Source organism: Haematobia irritans, chromosome 1, assembly GCF_050003625.1.
Source record: "Haematobia irritans isolate KBUSLIRL chromosome 1, ASM5000362v1, whole genome shotgun sequence".
Classification (NCBI taxonomy): Eukaryota; Metazoa; Arthropoda; class Insecta; order Diptera; family Muscidae; genus Haematobia; species Haematobia irritans.
Window position 1 is genome coordinate 259,855,830 of NC_134397.1, and position 13,310 is coordinate 259,869,139.

Here is a 13,310-nt window from a genome sequence, read left to right on the forward strand (position 1 = left end):
AATATTTTATTCCGATAGAAAATTTTATTTCTATAGACATAGATTTTATTTCAAAAGAAATTTTATTTTTACAGAAAATTTTGTCAAAATTTTAGTTTACACCCAAAAAAAAGTGACCCCACCGTGGAATAAAATGTAGCTTTATTTTAGAAAATTTTACCTAAAATAGTTTTCTAATTGCAACATGTTACAATAACTTAATACTTTTTGTCAAATTGAAGAAAATTTTTTTAAAAATAAATAATTTTTTTCTGTTGTTTAAGAAAATTTCATATGTTGGAAGAAAAAATTGGATTCAAAACTTGTTAAAATGTCTTTAGCGCTGTACGAAGTTCGAGACAGGTACAATTTTAGTAAAATTTACTCAATTTAAGCAAACTTTTGCCATTTTGGGAAAATATGAACTATTTTATTTTTTAGTAAAATTGTGCACTATATTTGTATACAATTTTTTTTCTTATTTTTAGTTCACATCATTAAAGTTAGCAAAACATTATTCAAATAAGGAACATTTACTCATATTGTGCAAAATTTAACTAAAATCAACTAATCTTCATGAACTAAAATAAAGTTCAGTTGGCATTAGAGCCCCTTTTTTCTGGGTGTATAGATAATTTTGTCAAAATTTTATTTCTATTGAAAATTTTTTCAAAATTTTATTTCTGTAGAAAATTTTGTCAAATTTTTATTTCTATAGATAATTTTGTCAATATTTTATTTCTATAGAGAATTTTGTCAAAATTTTATTTCTATAAAAAATTTTGCCAAAATTTTATTTCTATAGATAATTTTCAACACCTTATTTTTGTAGAAATTTTTGTCAAAATTTTATCTCTATAGAAAATTTTGTCTAAATTTTATGTCTATAGAAGATTTTGTCAAAATTTTATTTCTATAGATAATTTTGTCAAAATATCATTTCTATATATAATTTTGTCAAAATTTCTTCTCTAAAGAATATTTTGTCTAAATTTTATATCTATAGAAATTTTTTAAAAATTTTATTTCTATAGAAATTTTTAAAAAATTTTATTTCTATAGAAATTATTAAAAAAATTTATTTCTATAGAAATTTAAAAAAAAAATTATTTCTATAGAAAATATTATTTCTAAAGAAAATTTTGTCAAAACTTTATTTCTATGAATATTCTGTCAAAATTTTATTTCTATAGATAATTTTGTCAATATTTTATTTTTGTAGAAAATTTTGTCAAAATTTTATTTCTATAGAAAATTTTGTCTAAATTTTGTTTATATGGGAAATTTTGTCAAAATTTTATTTCTATAGATAACTTTCAACACCTTATTTCTGTAGAAATTTTTGTCAAAATTTTATCTCTATAGAAAATTTTGTCTAAATTTTATTTCTATAGAATTTTTTTAAAAATTTTATTTCTATAGAAATTTTTAAAAAATTTTATTTCTATAGAAAATATTATTTCTATAGAAAATTTTGTCAAAATTTTATTTCTAATGAAAATTTTGTCAAAATTTTATTTCTATAGATAATTTTGTCAACATTTTATTTTTGTAGAAAATTTTGTCAAAATTTTATTTCTATAGAAAATTTTGTTTAAATTTTGTTTATAATGGAAATTTTGTCAAAATTTTATTTCTATAGATAATTTTGTCAAAATTTTATTTCTAATGAAAATTTTTCCCAAATTTTTTTCTGTATTTCTCTAGATAATTTTGTCAAAATTTTATTTCAATAGAAGATTTTGTCAAAATTTTATTTCTATAGATAATTTTGTCAAAATTTTTTCTTTATAGAAAACTTTGTTTAAATTTTATTTCTATAGAAAATATTATTTCTATTGAGAATTCTGTCAAAATTTTATTTCTAATGAAAATTTTGTCAAAATTTTATTTCTATAGATAATTTTGTCAAAATTTTATTTCTATAGAAAATTTTGTCTAAATTTTGTTTATATGGGAAATTTTGTCAAAATTTTATTTCTATAGAGAATTTTGTCAAAATTTTATTTCTAATGAAAATTTTGTCAAAATTTTATTTCTGTAGACAATTTTGTCAAGATTTTATTTCAACAGAAAATTTTGTCATAACGATCTCAAGCTTCAAAAATTATTTTCTATTTGATATTTTGCCAATATTTTATTCCTATAGAAAATTTTATTTCTGTAGACATAGATTTTATTTCTAAAGAAATTTTATTTTTACAGAAAATTTTGTCAAAATTTTATTTCTATAGAGAATTTTGTCAAAATTTTGTTTCTATAGAAGATTTTTTTAAAATTTTATTACTATAGAAAATTTTGTTAAAAATTTTATTTCATTTATTTATTTATTTCTATACAAACTATGTAAATGTGAGTTGAGAAGGAATATTTTGCAGAATTTACCAAAACATCAAGAACTCTACCAATCTACCAAACAATCTATCATTTTTGTTAGAATTCTACCAACTGTGGCATCCGTGTCCTGGACGCGAGTTATGCCGAATATATTTTCTTCGTGAGATTACTGTTTTAAGCATGCAGTTGCATGATATTCTCTCTAATCATAAAGAAAGTCATATTTAGAACATTGGGCTAAGAAACTCTCATTAGTAATATTTAATACATAGCATTTAAATAGTTCCCATTTACATTTCATGTGGTCACTCTAACATACACTTGGATTATTTGAAATCATTAGCACAATAAGCGCCAAACGACATCTATCTAAAAGAGCAGAAGAAACCTACTCTTGTAACTCTACTGTGGATGTGTGTAACGTCGTCTATCAATTCAACAACAACGAATGCTCAACAAGTGTGGTGAGTTTGGCTTAAAAACATATAGGAATTCGGCCATAGTAGTTGTGAGCGCATATGCCGCAAGGTTTACTTAGCCGCAGGACTTGAACAATTTAGTTGAGTGTCAAACTTGGAGCTGCGAGCAACAACGGTCGGATGATGGCAACCTCGTATTAATGTGGCTACTGTTTAATAACGTGTCTGTGTATTTGTGAATTTGTTTGGAATGGGGAATAGTGTTCGCTTGGGGAATACGAAGTAATCAACCGCGCACTTCTCTCTCTCTCTCACCCATAACCAAACGGTGTTTTCTTTAAACCAAGCCAGACTTACGGCAAGTGTATATATGAGTGTGTGTGTATTGTACTCATTGCAAAGTAAAGTAAGAAAGGAAACAACAAAAATAAAAAAGAGTTCGTTGCTTGTATGCATCAACAATATCAAAACAAAACAAAATAATAAAAGCAATCGTTTTGTGGATTACAAGTCGTTGTTGTTTTTATTATTGTTTTTTATGTGTTACAATAATAAAGTTATATAGTTTTAGTGTTATTCTTATTTTGCTTCTTGTTTTCTACAAAACGATATCAGAAAAAAATCATAAATAATTGTAAAACGTATCTCCACCACTCGAGAGAGTGCAAAATTAATGTGTGAACCTCTATGCTCAAATTCAAATGTGTGTGCGCTATTTATTTCTTTGCATTTGTTATCATTTTCGTTATGTTTGAATGGACGCAGCACAATGTGCGATATGTAAGAATAATTTAACGGTCGTTGCTGATTGCCGCCGTCTCGGCAACAACAATGGTTTAACGGTGCAAAAATGTTTGCACGCGGAAATTTGTAGACTTAATTCAAACGGGTGAAAAAAAAAAACAAAAAAACGCCGCCAAAGAAACAACCAGCCAGTGTGTTTTCGTTGACAACCCCTAGTATGATTACGATAAAATATGGATTTTTTAATAACAGCACAGAAAAAAAAAACAAAAAATGAGATGAAAAGTTTTAATGATAAAACATATTAAGTAATATTAATAACAAAACAATGTTGCATTGAAAAAATATTGTGTACTTAAATAAAGTGATAAAATTGAAAACAAAAATTAATCGGAATTAAAACACGAAATTTTTTAGTTTTTTAAAACCTTGAATGAAACTAAGAAAATGATGGTGATGTTCTTTAATTCGTATGATACTGAAAAAGGAAATGAAATGGAACTGTAATAAATAAAAAAACACAGAATATAAATAGACTAGGTGTCAATAAACAAAGACATGTGTACGTAAGAGGCGGAATTATGTTCGGTTTTCGCATTGAAAATCAATTTATTTTAAATTTTTAACATATAATAATTACAGCGAACCCTCTCTGAAGTTGACACCTACGGTCCACATAAGAAAGGTTTCCCGTTATGGGAGGTTAATTGTAATGTGTGTAATGTAGCAAACATCTCAGGACACATTTGCCCACAATTGACAGATGTCCGGATTTCAGAGTGTCCAAGTTTGAGATGTTTCACTGTAATTATAATTGTAATCAAACCAAAACTTTGAAACTACATAGTAACATTAATCTGCAAAAAATTTGCCTGTCAGAAATATTAAGTTTTGAACCTATAACACCTGGTGTCCGTCCGTCCGTCTGTCCATGTATTTTTTTATTTGGTATATTGTATATGGTGTTTTTTTCGGCGCTATTTAATTTGGTACAAATCTGAGATTTAGGTTAATCTCCCAAACTTATTTTAATAATACCCTTCATATGTTTAGATTTACTAGTTCAGTATGATATAGTCGGTCCCTTTCATTCTTAAAGCGCGCTTTTATACCATAAACCACATAGTGGTCAGGGTGGACTCATAATCACCAGACTCAGAATCACCTCCTGAGTCGTTCTAGCCCTTGGTGTCCGTCCGACCTTCTGTTCATGTATTTGTTATTCGCAGAATTCCGGTGTCATTCATTAACCGATTTTGGTATTTGGTACACGGTGGTTTCTTGGCACAAGGACAAACGCTATTGAATTTTTGAAAAATCGAATCAAATTTAGATATAGCTCCCATATATATGTATCGCCCGATTTCGACGAAAGGGGTCACATTGTGCTTTATTACTAACCGATCGTCGTCAAATTTGGCACATTGTACTCTTATTTACCATTGTTGAAGTGTGCAGAATTTCATCGAAATTGGTTCCGATTTAGATGCAGCTTCCATATATACCCAGTAAAAACTAGGTAACCACATCTCATTACAATTGACATTACCAGGAGTAAAGCTGTCATTACACGTTGCATTACATTGCGGCGAGTTATAATGACTAACTTCTAATGACAAAAATAAATACTTCTCGGTAATTTTCGAATTGTTATTCTCAAATTTTTAGGCAGTTGTAGTTAATATAATTATTCACATAATCGAGCACTTACATAAAAAATCAAAAAGAATATGTAATGTAACGGTAATTCTGAAAATTTTTCCGTTAAGAATTTTTTATCACAAATATTTCATAATAATTTCAACATAATGTTTAATGACATTATCATATTATGTTTTAAATAAATGCTTTCTTATACCTCATTGACATTACACTTCCAAAATGCGCTTAAACTAAATTTCAAATGCCATTTGCCTTATAAAATAGAGACTTAAAATCCACTTTTAGTAGATTTCGAACCTTATGTGAACTGGCTATTGGATATATTATAACGTAATTCACGAATCCAACTCCCTTAAACAACCTACATTTATTTCTATTTTAAGTGCGACATTAATTTGAGTGTAATCTTATTTAGATTATTTATTAGATTTTTTGTTTATTTATAAATATTCTATTTCTATTCAAGTAGTTCTCCTATTACAGCACCACTCGCCATACTTTGATCCATTGTAATCGGCGATAGAAATCAATATTTTCGAGATTTGGTTTCCTGAGACAATAAGTGGCTATTTTGCTAGCTTTGGTGTATCTACGAATAAGTCATTACATATTAGGTGATTATATGCTTTAAATGCACTACTTATTTTATGGCCGAAAGTATGCCTGGGGAGAAGTACTTTTCTCCTAGGACATGCGTATGTAAATGTAATCCGAAGCGATGCCAAATAATAAGTGGTTATTAATTTTTAAATAGGCTTACCTACAAGATTACCGGGTAATGAGAGTTTTTGCTGGGTATGTATTTCCCGATTTTCCCAAATTTGGCCATTACACCCCCAGCAAAAAAAGCATCGTCAAAAAAGTAATGACAATGTTCTTTTTGGATCCGGAAGTGGTGCAAAATTGACGCAGAAGCGATGAATTTAACATGGGCTTGTCATAGGACGGAAGTCCTACCTTTCAACATTCAATGTTTTGGATATAAATAAAAAAAAAAATTATGTGATATTTTGTCAAATAAATACTTTTTATAATTTTTAATGGATTCTAGCGCTTGTCGGAAACGTTTGACTTAAAATATTTTCAAAAATTCACAATTTTTTCAGATTGGATTTAGCATTTTTTTTTTTCGACAAAATTTAAATGATTTGTATTCTTACTCTGTTTTTAACCTATTTGAAACAAAAAAAGTTAAAATTACCCAAGTTATAAAAAACTGAATTAAAAGAACTTCCTGGGTTGTTAAAATAAAGAACATCATTGGGAGTGCATCTTCTGGAAGTGCTTTTAAAGTTGTGCCTTTGGAAGAACTTCCAAATTTTTTTTTGTTGGGACCCTTATTTATTAACCGATCTTACTCAAACTTGGCTAGATCTAATCTTCTATAGCACTAACTTTATGTACAAAGAATCATGGAAATCAGTTCTGATTTAGATATAGCTCCCACGCTCAAAACATAGTGAATTCTCTATTTCACTAAAGCCAATTTAACTTTATGTTAGTTCATGAAATTATTATGTTTGGATAAAGTTTCCTTTACTCTAACAATTTTTGGGTACGATAGTTAAATTAACTAACAAAAGTTACGATAGATAAATCAACTAACACAAATTAAGCATAAAGATTTCGTATTTTCGTATTTTTCACAAAATAGTTCATTATATCTTTGAATTTGTAAATTTTACTACAAATGCGTCCATCATGAACTCCGTATGTCACTAAAAACATTCTTGAAATTTTGAACTCCAATTTTTTCTTTCAAAGTACAATATTTTCATTATCAAGTAAAAAAAAAAATTATTTATTAAAAATTAAGTGTCTAATAAATTTTCTTGAATTTGTCGAAAAATATTTACTTATTTTTGTGATATTGACGTGATGACAGCGTTTGTAATACTCTTTAGTTAAAATTTTCTAAATATATTCAAAATTTTCTCAAATTAACCACGGGAGCCACCGTGGTGCAATGGTTAGCATGCCCGCCTTGCATACACAAGGTCGTGGGTTCGACGCTTTTTTGCTGGGAAATTATGGTTTTATAGCTTTTTTTTTTGGAAAATCGGGCGATACATATATATGTACTGAGAAAACAGTGAACCCACTAGGAAGAAAACTTTTGGTTAGGTTAGGTTAGGTGGCAGCCCGATGTATCGGGCTCACTTAGACTATCCAGTCCATTGTGCCACCACAGTGGTGAACTTCTCTCTTATCACTGAGTGCTGCCCGATTCCATGGTTAGGTCCATGACAAGGGACCTCCTTTTTATAGCCGAGTCAGAACGGCGTTCCACATTGCAGTGAAACCACTTAAAGAAGCTTTGAAACCCTCAGAAATGTCACCAGCATTACTGAGGTGGCATAATCCACCGCTGAAAAACTTTTTGGTGTTCGGTCGAAGCAAGAATCGAACCCACGACCTTATGTATGCATGTCGGGCAAGCTAACCATTGCACCACGGTTGCTCACCTCCTAGAGAAAAATATTATTTGTGGATGGTATATATAATATTATATAAAATATTGTGTCAAACCGAGAACAGACGTCAATTCAACAACTGCAACATGACAGGATTCGTGGACAATATATTAACAAACATTCATGGCATTCATGGCTATACACGGCAGTGGTTAGACCTATAATGCTATATGGTGTTGTAGTCTGGTGGCCGGCACTTCACCAGCCGACAATTTTAGACAAAGTTCAGCGTATGGCGTGCTTGTGTATCTCAGGCACATTCAACAAGACAGGAACAAATTCCCTTAATGTCATGCTGCATCTATTGCCTTTCGCCATTTTGGCCAAACAGTCAGCTGCAACAACGGCTGTGCGGTTGCGCGAGTTCGGTCCTCAAAATAATGCCGGATGTTCCTAACGTAGTGGATTATAATTTGGCAACACCACTTTTCGACAAAGAGTTTGAAACTCTAATTCTCAACAGTGAGGCGTGGTGCACACAGGCCCCGGGGAATAAACGATATATAGATTTCTACACTGATACTCCAAATTGGATGGACAAGAGGGTTTCTGAGTATATTCTAAAGATCTGGAACTTCGAATAGCGAAAAGATTACCTAATCACTGTAGTGTTTTTCAGGCTTAAATATTAGCAATAAGAGTCGCCACCTGTCTTGCTGAGAAGTAATGTTCCAAAAAATGTTTTCATTAATATATACTCAAACAGTCAAACTGCAATAAAATCCTTGGACTCTGTGTTCCTTAACTCGAAAACGGTCATCGACTGCCGCAAACCCCTCAATGAGATGGCTGAGCAGCACAATATTCACCTAATATGGGGGCCTGGCCATTGGAACATACCACACAGGCCCCGGGGAATAAACGATATATAGATTTCTACACTGATACTCCAAATTGGATGGACAAGAGGGTTTCTGAGTATATTCTAAAGATCTGGAACTTCGAATAGCGAAAAGATTACTTAATCACTGCAGTGTTTTTCAGGCTGAAATATTAGCAATAAGAGTCGCCACCTCTCTTGGCTGAGAAGTAATGTTCCAAAAAATGTTTTCATTAATATATACTCAAACAGTCAAACTGCAATAAAATCATTGGACTCTGTGTTCCTTAACTCGAAAACGGTCATCGACTGCCGCAAATCCCTCAATGAGATGGCTGAGCAGCACAATATTCACCTAATATGGGGGCCTGGCCATTGGAACATACCGGGGAACTGCGAAGCGGATGAGTTGGCGAGGCTAGGGACTACCATACATATTTCAGGGGAACTGGAATCTGTTGGTATGCCTCTGGCTACCTGCAAGCTCATACTGCGTGAGAAGGCTGTTATGATGGCAAATGTTCGATGGGAGAATTGCAAGGGTTGTAACGACAGCAAGCAAATATGGCCCCATTTAAACTTAAACCGCATACTAGATATGCTAGAGTTCTCGAGACGTCAGATATCACTCCTGATATCTGCTATAACGGGTCTCTGCCTGACAGGCGATTTTGCACAAACTATTGGCGCGAAGTATAATGAATATTGTATGAGCTGTCATGATGCGGAGAAAAAGGAATCATTTGAACACCTCTTGTGTGAGTGTCCTGCATTTTGTGTAAGGCGTAAGCAAATTTTAGGAGCATATAGCTTTAGATTACTGGCGGACCTGGAAAACGTTAACTTAAGCAGTCTGCTAATGTTTTTGAAACAGTCTGGTTGGTTCAACAGAAAAAAATCGAGAAGGTTCAGCGGTTAAAACTATATGTGCCCATATGTAATAGGTACTTTTACACCCAGAGAAGGAATATGATCACCTCAAACATGTTTCAAGAGCAAAATATTATTTTTGGATGGTGACCATGTAACATGTTTGTCGCAAAAATGTTGTTTTCTCGGCAAACATAACATGCTTTCCGAAAACAGATACATAATTTCGGAGAAAATAACATGGTTGCAGCGAACATGTTATATGGTCACCATCCAAAAATAACATTTTGCTCTTGAAACATGTTTGAGGTCATCATATTCCTTCTCTGCGTATAGTTAATGTGGTATCACAATGGACTGAATATCTTAAGTGAGCCTGAATCTTAATCGGGCTGCCACTTTAACCTAACCTCATGACATGAGAATGTATGTTCTACGAGGCTTATATGATTGAACTATGAAAAGTAACCAAGGCAAAGGTTATCAAATTTCTTCTCTATTTATTTTCCTTAATATTGTGTAAATTCCATATTCTGTAGGTTTCATAATTTTTAATTTAATTCAATTTTTAATATTTTTTTCAGTGATGACTTCTTTCATTTATCTATGTAGCATTTTTATGTTACTATAACTATGATTTTCTTCCAAGTAATAATAAAATGGCCCATATATTTCGTATACTTTAATTGATAAAATTCATGAACTATACAAACTTTTGTATATTAATTCTTTATACTGACACATATTTGAATGATATTGTTAACACCGCACCAAATTCACTCAGTAACAAGTACCTTGGGCATTTTCTTAAAAAAAAATTCATTCATCATTTTGCAGTTCACAGAAATACATAATATTTTTGTATTATTTGTATTAAAATTTATTTATTGTGTTGTTTATTTCATTGTTGTCGCTTATTGCGGTGATTGTGTCAACAGCATGCCAAGAATGTATGAGAGATATCAAAAGAATAATGCTTCTCAGGGTGTCTGACTAAATGTCTTCCATAAACTATTTGTAGATGATGGAAAAAACAACAATAATTGTTTACAAAATTAATGTCTGATAAGAAAATGGAGGAGAAATTAAAACCGGCGGGAAATATACACATATATTTCGAAATAAATAAATTGAATATAAAATTGCAGTTAGTAAGAAATTAATTTGTATTATTTAGTTATTTTGCATTAGTAAAAATTGCATATAAATATTGTCAATCAGGAATGTAAAAGTTGCTACAATTGTTGGATCGATTTTTTTTTGTCTGTGTGTCTTTACACAATAATAATTTTTATATTGTACTAGGTTTGTTGCTTTTTGGAAGCGTCCTAATTATATCATGCATATCCAGAAATAAAGTATTGTCGCATAATAACATTGATAGGGAAAACCATTTAGCTTCCGGTCATTCCCAAAGTTTATCATAAATATTAGAATTTCTCTCTCGTTCACTGTTGAAAACACAAACACCATCATGACTAATAGCCAGTGATACCAATTTAGTGCTTTTAGCACCAAATTTAGTGCTTTTTGATTTCCAAAAAGCACAAAATTGGTTTTTAGTACCTTTGGTGTTTTATATAATTTGAACAGTATTTAGTTTAATTGGCGACATCTTTTCATACAAAAATTCTGATTAGACCGTCAAAAACTTAAGAAACTCAACTATATTGCCATAGAATCAGATTGTTATGAAGGTGGTATTGATCCCTTTTTAATCAATATAGTTATTGATGGTATTTATTTTTATACCCTAAAGCAGGGTATAATAAGTTTGATCGGCCAAAAAATGTGCCTACCAGAAATATTGATTTTAGACCCCATAAAATATATACCGATCGACTCAGAATCACCTCCTGAATCGATCTAGCGCTTGGTGTCCGTCCGTCCGTCCGTCTGTCCAGATATTTGTTGTTCACAGGATTCCGGTCGCAATTATTAACCGATTTTGATGAAATTTGGTACAGGGAGTTTTTTGGGCACAAGGACGAACGCTATTGAATTTGGAAGAAATCGGAGATATAGCTCCCATATATATGTATCGCCCGATTTCGACAAATGGGGTCACGTTGCGCTTTTTTCAAACGGATCGTCGTTTGGCAAAAGGTAATCTTTTCCATCGCCCTTCAAGTCTGCAAAATTTCATCCAAATCGGTTCAGATTTAGATATAGCTCTCATATATATGTATCGCACGATTTTCCCAAATTTGGCCACAAAACCTTTATTTATCAACCGATCTTACTCAAATTTGGCTAAATATAATCTTCTATAGCACTAACTATATGTGCAAAAAATCATCGAAATCGGTTCATATTTAGCTATAGCTCCCATATATATGTACCGCCCGATTTTTCTAAATTTGGCCATAAAACCCTTATTTATCAACCGATCTTACCCAAATTTGGCTAAATGTAGTCTTCTATAGCACGTACTATATGTGCAAAAAATCATCGAAATCGGTTCAGATTTAGATATAGCTCCCATATATATGTATAGCCCGATTTTCCCAAATTTGGCCATAGAACCCTTATTTATTAAAATATGGCCCCATTTAAACTTAAACCGCATACTAGATATGCTAGAGTTCTCGAGACGTCAGATATCACTCCTGATATCTGCTATAACGGGTCTCTGCCTGACAGGCGATTTTGCACAAACTATTGGCGCGAAGTATAATGAATATTGTATGAGCTGTCATGATGCGGAGAAAAAGGAATCATTTGAACACCTCTTGTGTGAGTGTCCTGCATTTTGTGTAAGGCGTAAGCAAATTTTAGGAGCATATAGCTTTAGATTACTGGCGGACCTGGAAAACGTTAACTTAAGCAGTCTGCTAATGTTTTTGAAACAGTCTGGTTGGTTCAACAGAAAAAAATCGAGAAGGTTCAGCGGTTAAAACTATATGTGCCCATATGTAATAGGTACTTTTACACCCAGAGAAGGAATATGATCACCTCAAACATGTTTCAAGAGCAAAATATTATTTTTGGATGGTGACCATGTAACATGTTTGTCGCAAAAATGTTGTTTTCTCGGCAAACATAACATGCTTTCCGAAAACAGATACATAATTTCGGAGAAAATAACATGGTTGCAGCGAACATGTTATATGGTCACCATCCAAAAATAACATTTTGCTCTTGAAACATGTTTGAGGTCATCATATTCCTTCTCTGCGTATAGTTAATGTGGTATCACAATGGACTGAATATCTTAAGTGAGCCTGAATCTTAATCGGGCTGCCACTTTAACCTAACCTCATGACATGAGAATGTATGTTCTACGAGGCTTATATGATTGAACTATGAAAAGTAACCAAGGCAAAGGTTATCAAATTTCTTCTCTATTTATTTTCCTTAATATTGTGTAAATTCCATATTCTGTAGGTTTCATAATTTTTAATTTAATTCAATTTTTAATATTTTTTTCAGTGATGACTTCTTTCATTTATCTATGTAGCATTTTTATGTTACTATAACTATGATTTTCTTCCAAGTAATAATAAAATGGCCCATATATTTCGTATACTTTAATTGATAAAATTCATGAACTATACAAACTTTTGTATATTAATTCTTTATACTGACACATATTTGAATGATATTGTTAACACCGCACCAAATTCACTCAGTAACAAGTACCTTGGGCATTTTCTTAAAAAAAAATTCATTCATCATTTTGCAGTTCACAGAAATACATAATATTTTTGTATTATTTGTATTAAAATTTATTTATTGTGTTGTTTATTTCATTGTTGTCGCTTATTGCGGTGATTGTGTCAACAGCATGCCAAGAATGTATGAGAGATATCAAAAGAATAATGCTTCTCAGGGTGTCTGACTAAATGTCTTCCATAAACTATTTGTAGATGATGGAAAAAACAACAATAATTGTTTACAAAATTAATGTCTGATAAGAAAATGGAGGAGAAATTAAAACCGGCGGGAAATATACACATATATTTCGAAATAAATAAATTGAATATAAAATTGCAGTTAGTAAGA